This window comes from Delphinus delphis, chromosome 1 (genome assembly GCF_949987515.2).
Source record: "Delphinus delphis chromosome 1, mDelDel1.2, whole genome shotgun sequence".
NCBI lineage: Eukaryota > Metazoa > Chordata > Mammalia > Artiodactyla > Delphinidae > Delphinus > Delphinus delphis.
In genome coordinates, this window is record NC_082683.1 from 135,038,136 (window position 1) to 135,052,276 (window position 14,141).

The 14,141-nt window shown below is 38.3% G+C and overlaps 1 protein-coding gene across 5 annotated transcripts in view; it reads left to right on the plus strand.

The window, feature by feature from the left end:
- The first annotated feature begins 1,646 nt into the window (after nucleotides 1-1,646).
- Nucleotides 1,647-14,141, plus strand: part of CEP350 (centrosomal protein 350) — a 139,219-nt gene continuing 126,724 nt past the window's right edge. For all 5 annotated transcript variants that reach the window (XM_060034913.1, XM_060034929.1, XM_060034944.1 and 2 more), the window contains exon 1: nucleotides 1,647-2,039. The gene's annotated coding sequence lies outside the window, so the exon portion shown is untranslated. The remainder of the gene's footprint in view (nucleotides 2,040-14,141) is intronic.

Consider the following 14,141-nt stretch of genomic DNA (forward strand, 5'->3'; position numbering starts at 1 on the left):
GGTAACAAACCTTTCCTCATTAAGCTTCCAATCTTGTTCAAGAGATTAATTACACTCATGAAAGAGCAAACAGTACAAAACAATATACTCAGGAGCCAACCTGTAGGGTATAAACAACAGGAGTTATGGGATGTTGAAAAGGAGAGGGGTTGATGTGTTGAAGTTCTTTTCAAAGTGAAGGAGAGGCCAAAGATCAGTACAAGGTATAAGAGGTGGAAATCGTGCATAGGCTGATATGAGGATAGCATTGCTCCCTACACAGTGACAGGAATTTTGGTGTTTTCTCTGTTGCCCAGGGGGTAGTATGGAGGTGAAAAAAATATAAATAGCCTTTGGAGTAAGGGAGACCTCAAATTTTACATCTGCTTTTTATTGATGGTGTAATATTGGGCAAATTACTTAGCTTTTCAGCACTTTAAAAAAATGAGTATAATACTTAATAAGATGGTTGAATAAATTCAGTAAAATAACATGAAAAGCATCTATCCCACTGCTTTACATAGGAAGGTTGGGGAAAACTTAATTAACTCTCTCCTTATGTTGTTTTTCTTGCTACCACTTGCACCACTGGGATACCCACATTTCCTGTTTTTCCCCCCAGCACAGCTTCCTGGAGACACAGTACACATTTTACATATGTGCAGGATTTTTGTACATCCATTTACCTCCTATTCAGGCACAGCTATAGGCCCTAAGAGAGCGGGCAGTTACTGCCTCCAGCTTTTATTAAGATCCACTCGACAAGCATTTATTGAGCACCTACAATGTTCCAGTCACTATGCTAGGCCCTGTTGGTGTATAAAGAGAAGAGAAAAAAAAGAGTCCTCAAGATGAGAAACAGTCTCTGGATAAATAGCTATATGAGTTCAGAAGGTGGAGGAAAGTGAAGGGTGGAGGGCTTGTGTGCAGTAAGCACCTAGCAGAAGGTGGCATTATTTGCAAAAGAGATGTCATTTAAGCTAAGTCTTCACAGATCATAGAATTCACCATGTAGAGATTGGGGAAAGTGGTTAAGGATGGTAGAAGATATGGTGATCATAGAGTCTCTTAAAGCACAGTTATATCAATGCCAACACCTAACGGGAGGAAACTCCGTTTTACTTGCTCTGGAGTCTTAAGCCACTAGACAGAGTGCGTGCTGAACAGAATTGTAACCCTCGCGAATGAAACGGCCACAGTGCCAGCAGTGGGTAACTGCCGCAGCCGCAGAGCTGCAATTACTCTGAAACTGACTGGGGTACAGAAGATTTATTTGGACAACTGGTGAAACATCATAAACACTGAGAAGCCGCAATTTTCAGACTTCGAGCTTATCCTTGTCATAACCCCAGCTTGCTTTTTTTCGGCCGGGGGTGAAATGCGCAGCCAAAAGGCCCACTTACATGAAAGAGGGCGGGGGGGGGGGGCGGGGGGTGAGGGGAAGGTCTCCGCTGCGGATCTACTTAGGCTCCTCCCAAGACCTGCAAGGCTCAACCTTCGCCACACCAAACATGGCGCCCTCGAGCTTCCTCTCCTCGTTTTATCTCACACTCGCCTTTTGGCCACACTTAGCACGGCCCTAACCGAAGGTTGCATTCCTCTGGAACTGACTCGGGACACTTCTCGCGAGTTTTGCCTGGACACACCCCCCCGCCCCCCCACTGCTCCCGCCCTGCCTCGCGCCGCCGCCACCGCCACTGCCGCTGGCGCCGCTCCTCCTCCGTGTCAGTTGTTGGGCTGTAATGGCGACTGGGCCGCCGCTGCTGAAGTGACTCCCGGGCGGGGGAGCCGGGCCAGACCTGCGCCAGAGGGAACTGCAGAGAGCCGCAGCTCAGGGGGTGGCTTGCTGTGGGGAGGGGAGGCAACCTTTCTGCCTCTCCTTCCTTCTCTGCAGACCCGCGGATCCCGGGAGCCGGTGCGAGGCGGGCACCCGGTGCGTCCCCGGAGCGGGGAGGCCAGGGCCGGGCAGCCCTGGGGCCGGTCGGGGCGGCGTCACTGCACCCTCCGCCAGGCCCCGCGGGATGCACCGTGGGGGCCGAGGGCGGAGGCGACACTCTCAGGTGAGCTGCGGGAGGACCTGGCTGGGACCGCGGATGCTCGCTTAGCCTTCGCTGCCTCTGTCCGCGGTCCCGGGTCGGCGGGGGAGGCGGGGCGGGGCGCCAGGAGCTCTGGCCCAGTCTGGCGTCCCCCTCGAGGAGCCTCCCTGGGTCCTAGGCTTTGCTAGGAGGGCCATTCTGAGACCTAGGTTTCAGGTCCCACCGGTGCCTGCAGTAGACGGGATTTCCTTCCTTATCTGCCAGTGCCTGTCCCCCACTCCCTCGCCCCTCCTCTCTTCTGCAAAAGGTGTGAGATACCTCTCGCCCTTGCTCTCCGGAGAAGTGTCTCTTCTTCATTTGGATATCTGGCGTATTTTGGGAAATCCCGGGGAACTGGCTCCAGTGGCAAGGATGACTAGTTTCTGTTCCTTTTTGGTGGGGATAAACATTTTCAAGCATAGGGAAAACTTTGATCTTCTTTGGCAGCTGCTGAATGTAGTCTGTCCATTTATTCACAAGTGATGTAGGGGGAGATTTAAAAAGCTTGTACGCTTTGAAAGTTGTCACTATTTTACCCTGGCCTCTTTGAAGTGTAGCCTAACATGCTAAATGATATTTAGCTAATGTCACAAATATGGGTTGGAATTTGGCTGGCTTTTCGGATAGGAGGTTGCACATAGGTATAGATTTTGATGTGGTTTTTGTATAGCAGTAAATCCTCCATATAGGAAAAAACACGTTGTCAGGAATAGTGATCAGTATCCACGTCTGTACTCCACCTGATTGTTTTGTTTTGATGGTGATCCTCGTTTTGAATTTGGAAAAGTCGTTAATGGTTATGTTGCCATGTTAACGATACCTCCTCCAGCCCTGTATTTTAAGGGTTTTTAAAGAACGGCTATTTTAGGCAGGCCTAGTAAGAGCTTGAAAAGGTTTGTAGAGCAATTAAAATACTCTCCATTAAAATAATTTCTTACTTTAAAATATTGTGTTTAAACAAGGCAATGTGCTGCTAATAACATGAGATTGTGACTTTGGGGGATTGGTTGTTAGACCTATGGTAGAAGTTGCTTTAAGCCCATGGGTATGTAACAATTAGTTTTGGTGTGCTAAATTTACAAACTCCGTTCAGTGTAATAAAATAAATCTGAACCATTGAACCGTCATTGCATTGCATTTAAGATACTTTAATCAGATACATAAACATCAAGCTAGAATACATTGTATGTGTGGATAAATACATATGTATCTCAACTTTTCATAGTGAGTAGCATGGCTTGTGTTTGTAATAATGGTGAGTTATAGTATGTATACAATTTCATACATATGTTGAAGAATTTTTCTGATTCTCTGAGATATATTGGTGCGTAGTGTTATGTAAGAGCATTAATACTTGAACAGCCAGCCTCCTGTGGGGTAATTAATTTATGAGTTATGAAGTTTAGAATTTTTTTCTAATGGTCTGATTGCTAGTCTTTTGACCATTTTATAACACTTTTACCATATCATGGACAGAAGAAAGGAGATGAAGTCCCTATCTAACGAATTTTGTTGTTTGTTAAATAGCTGTAAGTCATAGTGGGAGCAAAAAGAAACTGCTGTCTAAAATAACTTACATCATTTTTTGGTGTGCCTCTACATAAATTATTTAGTGCTCAGAGCAATTTTGTGAGGTAGATTTGACAAATGTCCTTATTTTGTAGTTGTGGAAATTGACAAGGAATAAATAAATGAACAAGGAAGTTCATTTATTTATGTGAATGATGGTCTTATTTCCACAGATGATCTAAGACTTTAAAATTTTTCTTTATTTTTATTGACATACTGGTTTCAGGCGTATAGCATAATGATTCGACCTTTGTATTTATTGCAAAGTGATCACGTCTAGTTAACGTCATAGAATTAGTTTTATTTAAAATTGAATATTAATATAGATACTTCTGGCATTTGGTTTTTTAAAATCTAAAAGATTGTGACAAGCCACTAGTTCCTTACGTGGATAACTGTCGGTACTTTAAAAACATTAGTATTTTCATAGCATTATGTTAATTAGTAACAAGCCATGAATTATTGTAGTGAATTGCTCTACTTCTGTATGTACTTTTTGCTTGAACAGTGTTCTTAAGAAATTGTAGTTAATTTGTCATCTCTCATTTTGTTTGGATACTCAGAGTCCTGTCATCTTTTTTTTTTTTTTTAACATCTTTATTGGGGTATAATTGCCTTACAATGGTGTGTTAGTTTCTGCTTTATAACAAAGTACCTGTCATCTTTAGTACTTCAGATCGTTTATATTCTTGGTTAGCTACAACAAATATTCAAGCCACATGGTCAGCAGCATAACTGAAAAGTAGGAACATCTTGGTGATTTTATTATAGAATTGATGATTTAAAAAGTTAACTTACCATCTATACTTGTGATTGCTATTTTTGCCTTGTGGGGCAAGTCGTGAAGTCATTTTCTTTATTGACTTTTTTTTACAAAGTCAATTTCTAGTGTCACAAATCACTCCCGAAACCTGAATAATCAAAAGATTGCATAGGTTTTTTTGCATTAATATTTTTGTTCGTTATCACAAGTATAACTTCACATTTGCTAGTGGTTACTTTGGGTTATTATTTGCCTTTTTCATCTAGTGTGTAAGTTCCATGATGGCAGAGATTGTCTATTAACTGTTGTGCACCCAGTGCCTAGCACATAGTAAAATAGTCAATAAATATTGGCTGAATAAATTGACTAGAGAGTGGTCTTGGCATAGTATTTAAACAAAACAAAACACTAGTTCATGGTTCCTAGGCACACATCAACTCTTCTTAGGAATATAGTCCATAGATAAAGTCAAGTTTGCTAGGTGGCAGGGGAATGACAGACTGGTATTAAAAGGTTGCTGAGAATAAGCCACAGGTAGATCCTGAAAACTTTATTGACTATTTTAATGATTTGCTTAGATGTTCTGACAATAGTTATTGTAATTTAAAGAAAATGGAAGCTTTAAGACCCTGACCTGTTATACTAGTACTATAATTATAGGCTTGTAATAATTTTAAGTCTCTTTTAATTACAGCATTGGGAGTTTTAAATCTTAAAGGCTAGCTAGTCCAATTCCCACGTTTTATATGTAAGTAAACAGAGTTCATATGGAGGAAATATCTCACCCATAGTTGATTTCATAACTGGATGAAGACTCCACTATACAGCTGTGAAGTCTACATTTGTTTAATATGAAGATAATTATCAAATCAGAGGATAATTGTGAACAACTGGCAATCTCTTCTATGTAAGTGTTAACTAAAAACTCAAAAAACAGGCCTCACTCTTCATGAATCAAATATTTATTTATTTATTTTTGGCTGTGTTGGATCTTCATTGCTGCGCGCGGGCCTTCTCTAGTTGGCGGTGAGCAGGGGCTACTCTTCGTTGTGATGCGCGGGCTTCTCAATGCGGTGGCTTCTCTTGTTGCGGAGCATGGGCTCCAGGCGCATGGGCTTCAGTAGTTGTGGCACGTGGGCTCAGTAGTTGTGGCTTCTGGGCTCTAGAGTGCAGGCTCAGTAGTTATGGCACATGGGCTTAGTTGCTCCGTGGCATGTGGGATCTTCCTGGACCAGGGCTAAACCCATGTCCCCTGCAGTGACAGGTGGGTTCTTAACCGCTGCGCCACCAGGGAAGCCCCCCAAAATATTTTTTAACCTAAATATGAATCTCAAACTTCTCTGTCATTGGGACTATAAATTGGTGCAACTGTTTCTGGAAGGAAATTTGGCATCACCTATCAAAATTAAAAGTGCACATATTCTTTGATAGAGTCATTTCATTTTTAGGAGTTTACCTCACAGAAAATTTAACACAAGAGCTCTAGAACAAATCTATAAGGATGTTCATTTTCGCATTATTACAAATAAATGTCTACAACATTTATAAGTAACAAAAAAAAATCCTAAATGTTTGTTGGTAGGGGAATAGTTAAAATTACAGTATATTTATGCTGTGACATACAATGCACTTGTTAATAGATTGAGGGATAGATATATTTACTTGATGAGAAGTAGCTGAGTGTTTCTTTGAGCACAGGAACCATGCAGCCAACTTTCTGGGTTCAAATCCTAACCATTTATTAGCTGTGACCATTAGCAGGTTACTTAAACTCATCTATAAAGTGGATATAATTATAGTTCTCACCTGACAGGGCTGTTGTGAGAATTAAATGAGTTAATATTTAAGCCCTAAGTAAATACCACATAGGTGTTTGTAATTATTATTATGTTCTGACAAGGAAGAATGTTCATGATATAATATTGAGTGAAAAAAATAAGTTGTACTACACTGTGCAATATGATTCAGTGTTAAATACATAGGCAAAGAAATGTAGTTTGATTTTGTTTTGATTTTGTATGTGCATAGGAAGGGCTCTGTAAGGATAGACATTAAACTATTAGCTGTGTTTATTGCTGGGAGAGTGGATGACTTTCCTTTTTTCTTTACTTTAGGCACTTTTGTGTTGTTTATTGTAAGTGGCATTATCATTTTTGAAACTCTTTTTTCTGAAAAAGAAAATATTGAGGCAGAATTTTTCTACTATTATACAGTCACATAATATAGTTTTGAATATAGTTTTTCAGAGAGCTACAGAGTTCATCCACAGAATATCACATGATTAGATTCTGTTTCAAAACTTTTGTTGAGGGAAGGTTAAAATTAATCTATGAAAATTCCTGATGAATGTATTTATTTTTATTCTAGCTTTGTGACCTTACGTCTTATTTCTTAATTTACAAAGTAAGCACGTAGGCTAGATCAGTGTTTTGTAAACCCAGGATCCCAAGACCGTGCCATGAGGTACCTGGGAGCACCGTAGTAAACTCACATGGGCACTGTTGAATATTTTTAAATTTTTGAGGGAAACTAATATTCGACAACTGTGGGTTATCTGTGGGATATTTGACGTCTGTGAGACCACTGCTTAAACTATTAGTTTGAGGTACTGTGCATGAGATTGTGCCACATTCCTTTCAATGACAGTTATGTCTTCAAAAAGCTAGGTTTTGGGGGTTGCTGTGATTAAAAGAAAGTTCTGTGCAGAAATCAGTGTGAAACAGTAAATGAAAGTGGCTGTGTCCAAAGTGATTTCAAGGTCTGAGAAATTATGTAATGTCTTTTAGGTGCACACATCCCATTAATAAGTAATTGTGGTTATTTAGTAATTAAAAGATTTCTTTTAATTTATATGTATTTTTCAAGCTGCTACTAAGTTGTTAGGACATAAATACTTACTAGGTTATATGGACCTAACTACCTAATAAATGGAACTGTTAGGTAATTTTTTGGCCTGTGGGCACTATGAAAAAATTACTGAGACACTAAGGGTTCTGTGAACTGAGAAAGCTTGGGAACCTCTTGAACTCTTTTGACTAGGACACCCATAGTAAAAAATAGATTTTCCATGGGAACATAATATACATAGATATATATATATCTATATATAAAATGAAATGAAAGTTTCACCTAAAAAATACCCTTGCTGCTTTCAATACACCCTGATATTTTCAATTCAGTTTTATTTGGTTTCATTAAAAAATGCAGGCTCTAACGTACCAGATTGATTCTTTTTGATCTACTATGTGGTACCATAACTACATATTTGAAAAACATGAGATTAGATGACCCCTAACTTCCAGCTCTAATATGCTTTGTTCTCTGATTAGTTATAAATGAAGTTGGACTACACTTGAAACAATATAGATGAATCTCTGAAAAGTTGTGTAGATGCTACGCTTTCTTGTATGATGAATCATTTAAAATTCTATAGAGAAATAATGGTGTAAAGGAGATCTTTTTATAGATGGAAGGATATTTTTGCAACCAGAAGAGTCGGATTTATCTTTGATAAATTTGAGGTTAGGTGATTTTTTAAGAAGTTAACCACTTAAAGTTTTTGTTGTTGTTGTAAATGGACTTGTAAAAGCTCCTTTGGAATCATGGCATCTCTCCCTTTTAAAAACTAGATTGATTGATTGATTTTTTAAAACCTACATCCTACTTTCCTTAAGCAACCATGTTTGTTTGCTTATTTACTTACTTTTGGCTGCGTTGGGTCTTTGTTGCTGTGTGCAGGCTTTTTCTAGTTGTGGTGAGCAGGGTCTACTCTTTGTTGCGGTGCGTGGGCTTCTCATTGCAGTGGATTCTATTGTTGTGGAGCATGGGCTCTAGGCTCCCTGGCTTCAGTAGTTGTGGCACGTGGGCTCAGTAGTTGTGGCTTGTGGGCTCTAGAGCGCAGGCTCAGTAGTTGTGGCTCACGGGCTTAGTTGCTCTGCGGCATGTTGGATCTTCCTGGACCGGGGCTCGAACCCGTGTCACCTGCATTGGCAGGTGGATTCTTAACCACTGCGCCACCAGGGAAGTCCCTAAAAACTAGATTTAAAAATCATGAGTAATAGCACTGGCTTCATTTAACTGGCTTCATTTCATTCATGATTTTCATGTCTAAATCTATAAAATAAGAGTATTTTTTTAAAGAATTTCTTTTTAGTTTTGGGCTTATTTTGAAACATAAAATGCATATGTACACGTATAACTATTATTTTACTTATTGTTTTTTTACATGTTACCATGAAAGAAATTTTTTGCTTACCAGTGGTTAACCTCTTCATATATGAAATATCTGTGGGGTTTTTTTGCCCTGTTTGCATTTGAGAATTGGATTCTTGAGATTTATCAATGGGACAATCATTCAGCAGACAGGTCTGGAGCACCTAGTGGGTGCTGTGTACTGTGCATGGACTAGGGATATAAAGAGGAATAAAACATCGTCCCCACAGTGACATGTAAGAGACAGATATGTAAATAATAGTATGGAGGTGGGGCGGTAAGAGGAAAGATAAAGTGGGAGCAACTATACAGCGGCTTCCAGTGAAAGAAAAAGTTGTTATATTTGTTTCCTTAACAGCCTCTAAATTAGCTAAGTTATTGAATGTTGAATGAAACTTCTCAAAATTATTTTTCCTTGTTTTTTTCCTTGAAACGTGATAAATGTATCTGCTTTTAAAAATTCGAAAACATATCCACTGGAAAATCTGCTTCCTTTCTTGGATCCTCAGTCCCTCTCCGCAGAGTTAACCAGTGTTAATGGTTTCTTCTGTATCAGGGAAGCTTTTGTAGTGAAAATTTCATACTTTTGGGACAAAAAATAATCCTGACTTGCACTATAAGACACATTTATAAGGATATATTCCTTGAGATTAATTTAGAAGAGTAAATATTCAGGATAACTAGATAGAGGGTAAACAAAGTATAGGCTCCTATTTTTAGGTTTTTTTTAAGTAAAAGACTAGGGGTACCTTTAATCAGGCTCTAGTTTAGCTCTTCATTTCATATCAGTGGGGGACATTGTGTTCTCTGTGATCCCTATCCAGTCTCCTATACACCAGAGGCCAAGCTGGTGCCAGATGTTATAGTTTCTTCTGGGTTTCCTGGATTATAGGAGGTCATTCTTAATTGTTAAAAAGTAGTTGTTGAGGTTTGTATTTTATACGTAAAAAGAGGTGAGGCTAATTCTCAGGTCATTTGTTTTTGTATACCATATTATGGGAGTATTGGTTATTCTGAGAATTTACATGGAACAGTGTAGTAGGTCTGTTTTAGAGCCGGAATGTTTTCCACTTTTCCTAGCCTGGTCCCTACTAAATTTGTCCATTTTATATTGAGACTAGATAGTATGACTGTTGCAGGGTTGTTTCTTTTCAGCCTTTCAGGCATAGATGGTTGTTACATCGGGTCTGATAAAGATGAGAGAACAGAAGCAAAGTTAAAATAACTCTGGGAGAGCCAGAACGAAGTCGTTTCTTTCATTTTTCATCGCCAGTACCTGCACATAGTAGGAGCCCAATAAATAATTGAGCTGAATGAGTCTATGTGACTGAATGAGAGCACTGTCAATAAATGTGAAAGGAAAATTTGCTGCTTGAAGATACTTGAGAATTGGCTATTTCAAAATGTCATATCTTATTTGTATATACATATGATAGGTATAGATCAGAGTTTGTCAAACTTCTTGGTGTCAAGGAGACATTTTATACTCTTGAGTTATTGAAAACTCAAAGAGCTTTTATGTGGACTGTATCTGTTGATATTTGTTGTATTAGAAACTTTAAACATATTTATTAGTTTATTTAAAATAACCATAAACTGTATCATATTAATACACAATTTTTAAAGTAAAAACTAACTATATTTTCCAAAACAAAAAAAAATTTAGTGAGAAGAGTGGCATTGTTTGACATTTTTCAAATCTTTATAATGCCTGGCTTAATAGAAGACATCTGGATTCTCATATCGGCTTCTGTATTCAGTCTGTTGTGGTATCATATGTCATGGAGCCTTTGGGAAACTCCACTATACACACTCCTAAGAGAATGAGAGTGAAAAAGACAAATAATGTCTTAATGTTATCATGGAAATAGTTTTGATTTTAAAGACATTCTTGAAAGGGTCTCATAGACCCTCAAGGATGCCTGGACCACGCTCTGAGAATTGGTGGTATAGATTATTAAATTCAAAGGGGAAAAGGATCTTAGAGGTCATATAGTATAATCAATCACCTCTTGTGGATATTTCTTACTTGTGCAACTGGAGTGTGATAGGGAATACCTCAAGTTTGTTTTTTGGGAATAATCATGACTTGGCTTTTGGAGATGATGAGTTTGATGTGTCTTTGAGATTTCTGAATAAGCAGTTGGTTATGTGGGTTAGGTTATCGGAGATAAGATCTGACCATAGTTTCAGAAACCAGTAACACAGGATCTATATCACTGTCTTGCACTTTGCCTCCTTACTATACTGCGAACTTAATTTTCAGAAAGCCTAAGAATACTTTTGTTATTTATGTGACTCAGAGTTTTATTTTAGTGACCATTTTACAGTGAGTTTAACTGGCATCTTGTAGAGAAACAAGTTGTTTCAGGTAAAAGTCAAAGCATAAATGAACAATACTGCTTTGTTCAGACTAAAGTCGGATATCACAAGAACTAAAAAAGAACCTGTATTTGACAGGGTTCTATTTGCATCATGTAAAATATAAATAAAAGCTCCAAACAATGGCTCAAAATATAAAAATGGCTTATGTGTGCGTATGGCAAGGAGAGGGCTGCAAAAGCAGTGGGGAGTGGTGGTGCGGGAGGGACCTAACTGACTTCTAAAAGTTAGCTAAGGATGACTCTAATTTGCCACAGAGAATGGAAACACAATTTCACTAAAGCTATGATAAATGATATAAAAAGAATCCAGTTAAAAGTGATATAAATAAAAAGGAGGAACACCTATAAATCAAGTAAGGATGCAACTTCATAAAACTATTTACTTGCTAGCAAACATAAAGCCAAGGAGTCCACACTTCATGAATCACCAAAATATTGACCTCATAACAGAAGTACAAAGGCTCAGAGAAAACTAACCAGAGCTGAGAAATTGCCCTCTTATTATGTAGGCTAAGAGTTCATAAACAGGGAGAATGGAAAAAGAACAGAAAAAGTAACTTTTGGAGGAAAGGAACTATAAGAATACTTCGCCTGTTTCAAGATTTCCTCGCCTCCAGTTTCTCTCAAGAAAGTTCAACCATCAATTATATTTTCTCTCGTATATCTCTAGCCTCCTCCCCTCCCTGAGATTCTTCCTATCAGCATTTATACTTAATCGATTAAGTCTTCTTACTTAAAACAAACACAAAAAAACCCTCAATCCAACACCCTCCTCCATTACTGCTCTCTTTTTCCTTCACAAACTTCTCAAAAAAATTGGTTGAATACATTCAGTTTCCACTTAGAAGGTACTTTTCAGTCATTCTTCAATTACAGTGTGGTTGCCACCCCCATTTCTCCACATTTAGCTCTCACTAAAATCACCAAAGACCTCTTTATCTCTAAACCTAATGGGCATTTTCAAATAACAAGCCCTCAACCTGCTTGGCCTTTTGGCAGCATGTTTGACCACTCTCTTGAAATACTCTTCTCCCTTGGCTTCCATACACTCACTCTGATTTCCACCACTTCTCTACTTCTCTTTCTCAATCTCCTTTGCTAGCTAGTCCTTCTCTTTTAAATCTTGAGGTGCAAGAGGGTTTGACCTTGGGCTCTTTTCTTCTCTAAAACTATACTTTCTCCCTGGGTAACTTCATCTATGCCCAAGGCTACCATCTATACCATCTATATGCCAATGACTGCCATTATATGAATGACCATCAGAGGCTTTCAGAGGTTTGAGAGAGAGAGAGAGATCTAGATTTAATTTCCAGTTCTGTCTCATTACCTTAATGACCTTGGACTAGTTGCATAGTCTGTCTGATACTCTTTCTTCATCAGTACAATGAATATAGGGATAGTTGCCACATGAGATTGGAAATAGTGTCTGGAAAACAGTATAGCCCTTGGCCCACATAGAAGAAACACGGAAAATATTAGCTATGATTATTACCTATTAACTGCCCTCATGGTCATCCCCCAGAGTGTTAAGAGGTCTGTAATTTTGGCTTCTGCTTTAAAATGATTGTTGTCTTTTTGTTTTGGCTGCTTTGGGTCTTTGTTGCTGCACATGGGCTTTCTCTAGTTGCGGTGAGCGGGGGCTACTCTTCATTGCAGTACGTGGGCTTCTCATTGCGGTGGCTTCTGTTGTTGCAGAACAAGGGCTGTAGGTGCACAGACTTCAGTAGTTGTGGCACGCAGGCTCAGTAGCTGTGGCGCGTGGGCTCTAGAGTGCAGGCTCAGTAGTTGTGGTGCACAGGCTTAGTTGCTCTGTGGCATGTGGGAATCTTCCCAGACCAGGGCTCAAACCCGTGTCCCCTGCATTGGCAGGCAGATTCTTAACCACTGCACTACCACGGAAGCCTGCATTTATTTTAGTTTTAAAGTGAAGTCTGCCCAAAGAAAACTTTTGTCACATCATTGACAGATTATTTAGTAATGTAGAATAACTCATGTTTGTTTAGTTATCACTTGACACTTGGCCAGACCACAAGTATCTTTGTGAGAAGGAGAGTAAAGTGAGTTAATTTTTTTAACTGTGTTGGTAGCTGATTAAAGTTTTTATGGTTAGAAAATTTTTTTCTCATTACAAAAAAACTTTATGTTTTATGAAGTAGTGTACTTCTCATACATATAAAACACAAGTTGAATCCAGGTACCCTGTTTGAAACAGTCGGCAGGAACCATCTTTTCACATATGCATTGCCGCTAGAGATTGGAATATGCACAGTGTTGGTTACATACAATAAAGTCTGATTAATCTTTATTTTTTAATAATTCATATGTCATAGAATACAAGTCAATCAGAAAATGACTTTCAGTAAAATTTCGCTACCAGATAACAAAATGCAGTCATTAAGAATCTATATGACAGATACCAAATAATAATTAAGAACCCAATTTTCTTTGCTGAGTTGGACTTAAATAAAATCTTCACTTAATCTTTGGAAGGATAGCTCTTTGTCATTAATTTTTGTTTTTTTTTTTTGAATTTTAATTTTTTATGCAGCAGGTTCTTATTAGTTATCTATTTAATACATATTAGTGTATATATGTCAATCCCAGTCTCCCAATTCATTCCACCCCCCCACCCCTGCTTTCCCCCCTTGGTGTCTGTACATTTGTTCTCTACAGTATGGTTAGAAAATTTTTTAACTATTGGCATATTTGTTGATTTTAGATTTTCTACTACCCCTGTCTGTTTTTAAAAACCTAGATTGACTTTTCTTAGAGTCATATTGTATTATCTATGAAAATTTGTATTTTAGAACATTTTTGAAAATTTTTTCTGAGAAATTTATAAACCAGGATTGTTTGCTATAGGAGAAAATAACTCCCTTAAAATTAATTATACCTTTAGTTTTACGTGTTTGGACTTAGTAGGTAGGCTTTTCCTTTTCTTAAATTAAATTAGGGTCTTTAATATTCACCATATTGAACTGCCATTGAAGAAAATTATTTTTATCAAATATGACAAAGGTTTAATATATTTATAATGTAAGAACTCAGCAAATTAAGAAAAACTTTAATATCCTGGTAGGTAGGTGGGCAAAGGACAAGAAAAGATAATTCACAGATGAAGAACTTAGATTAAGATCTATGGCGGAATGTTTAGTCCTG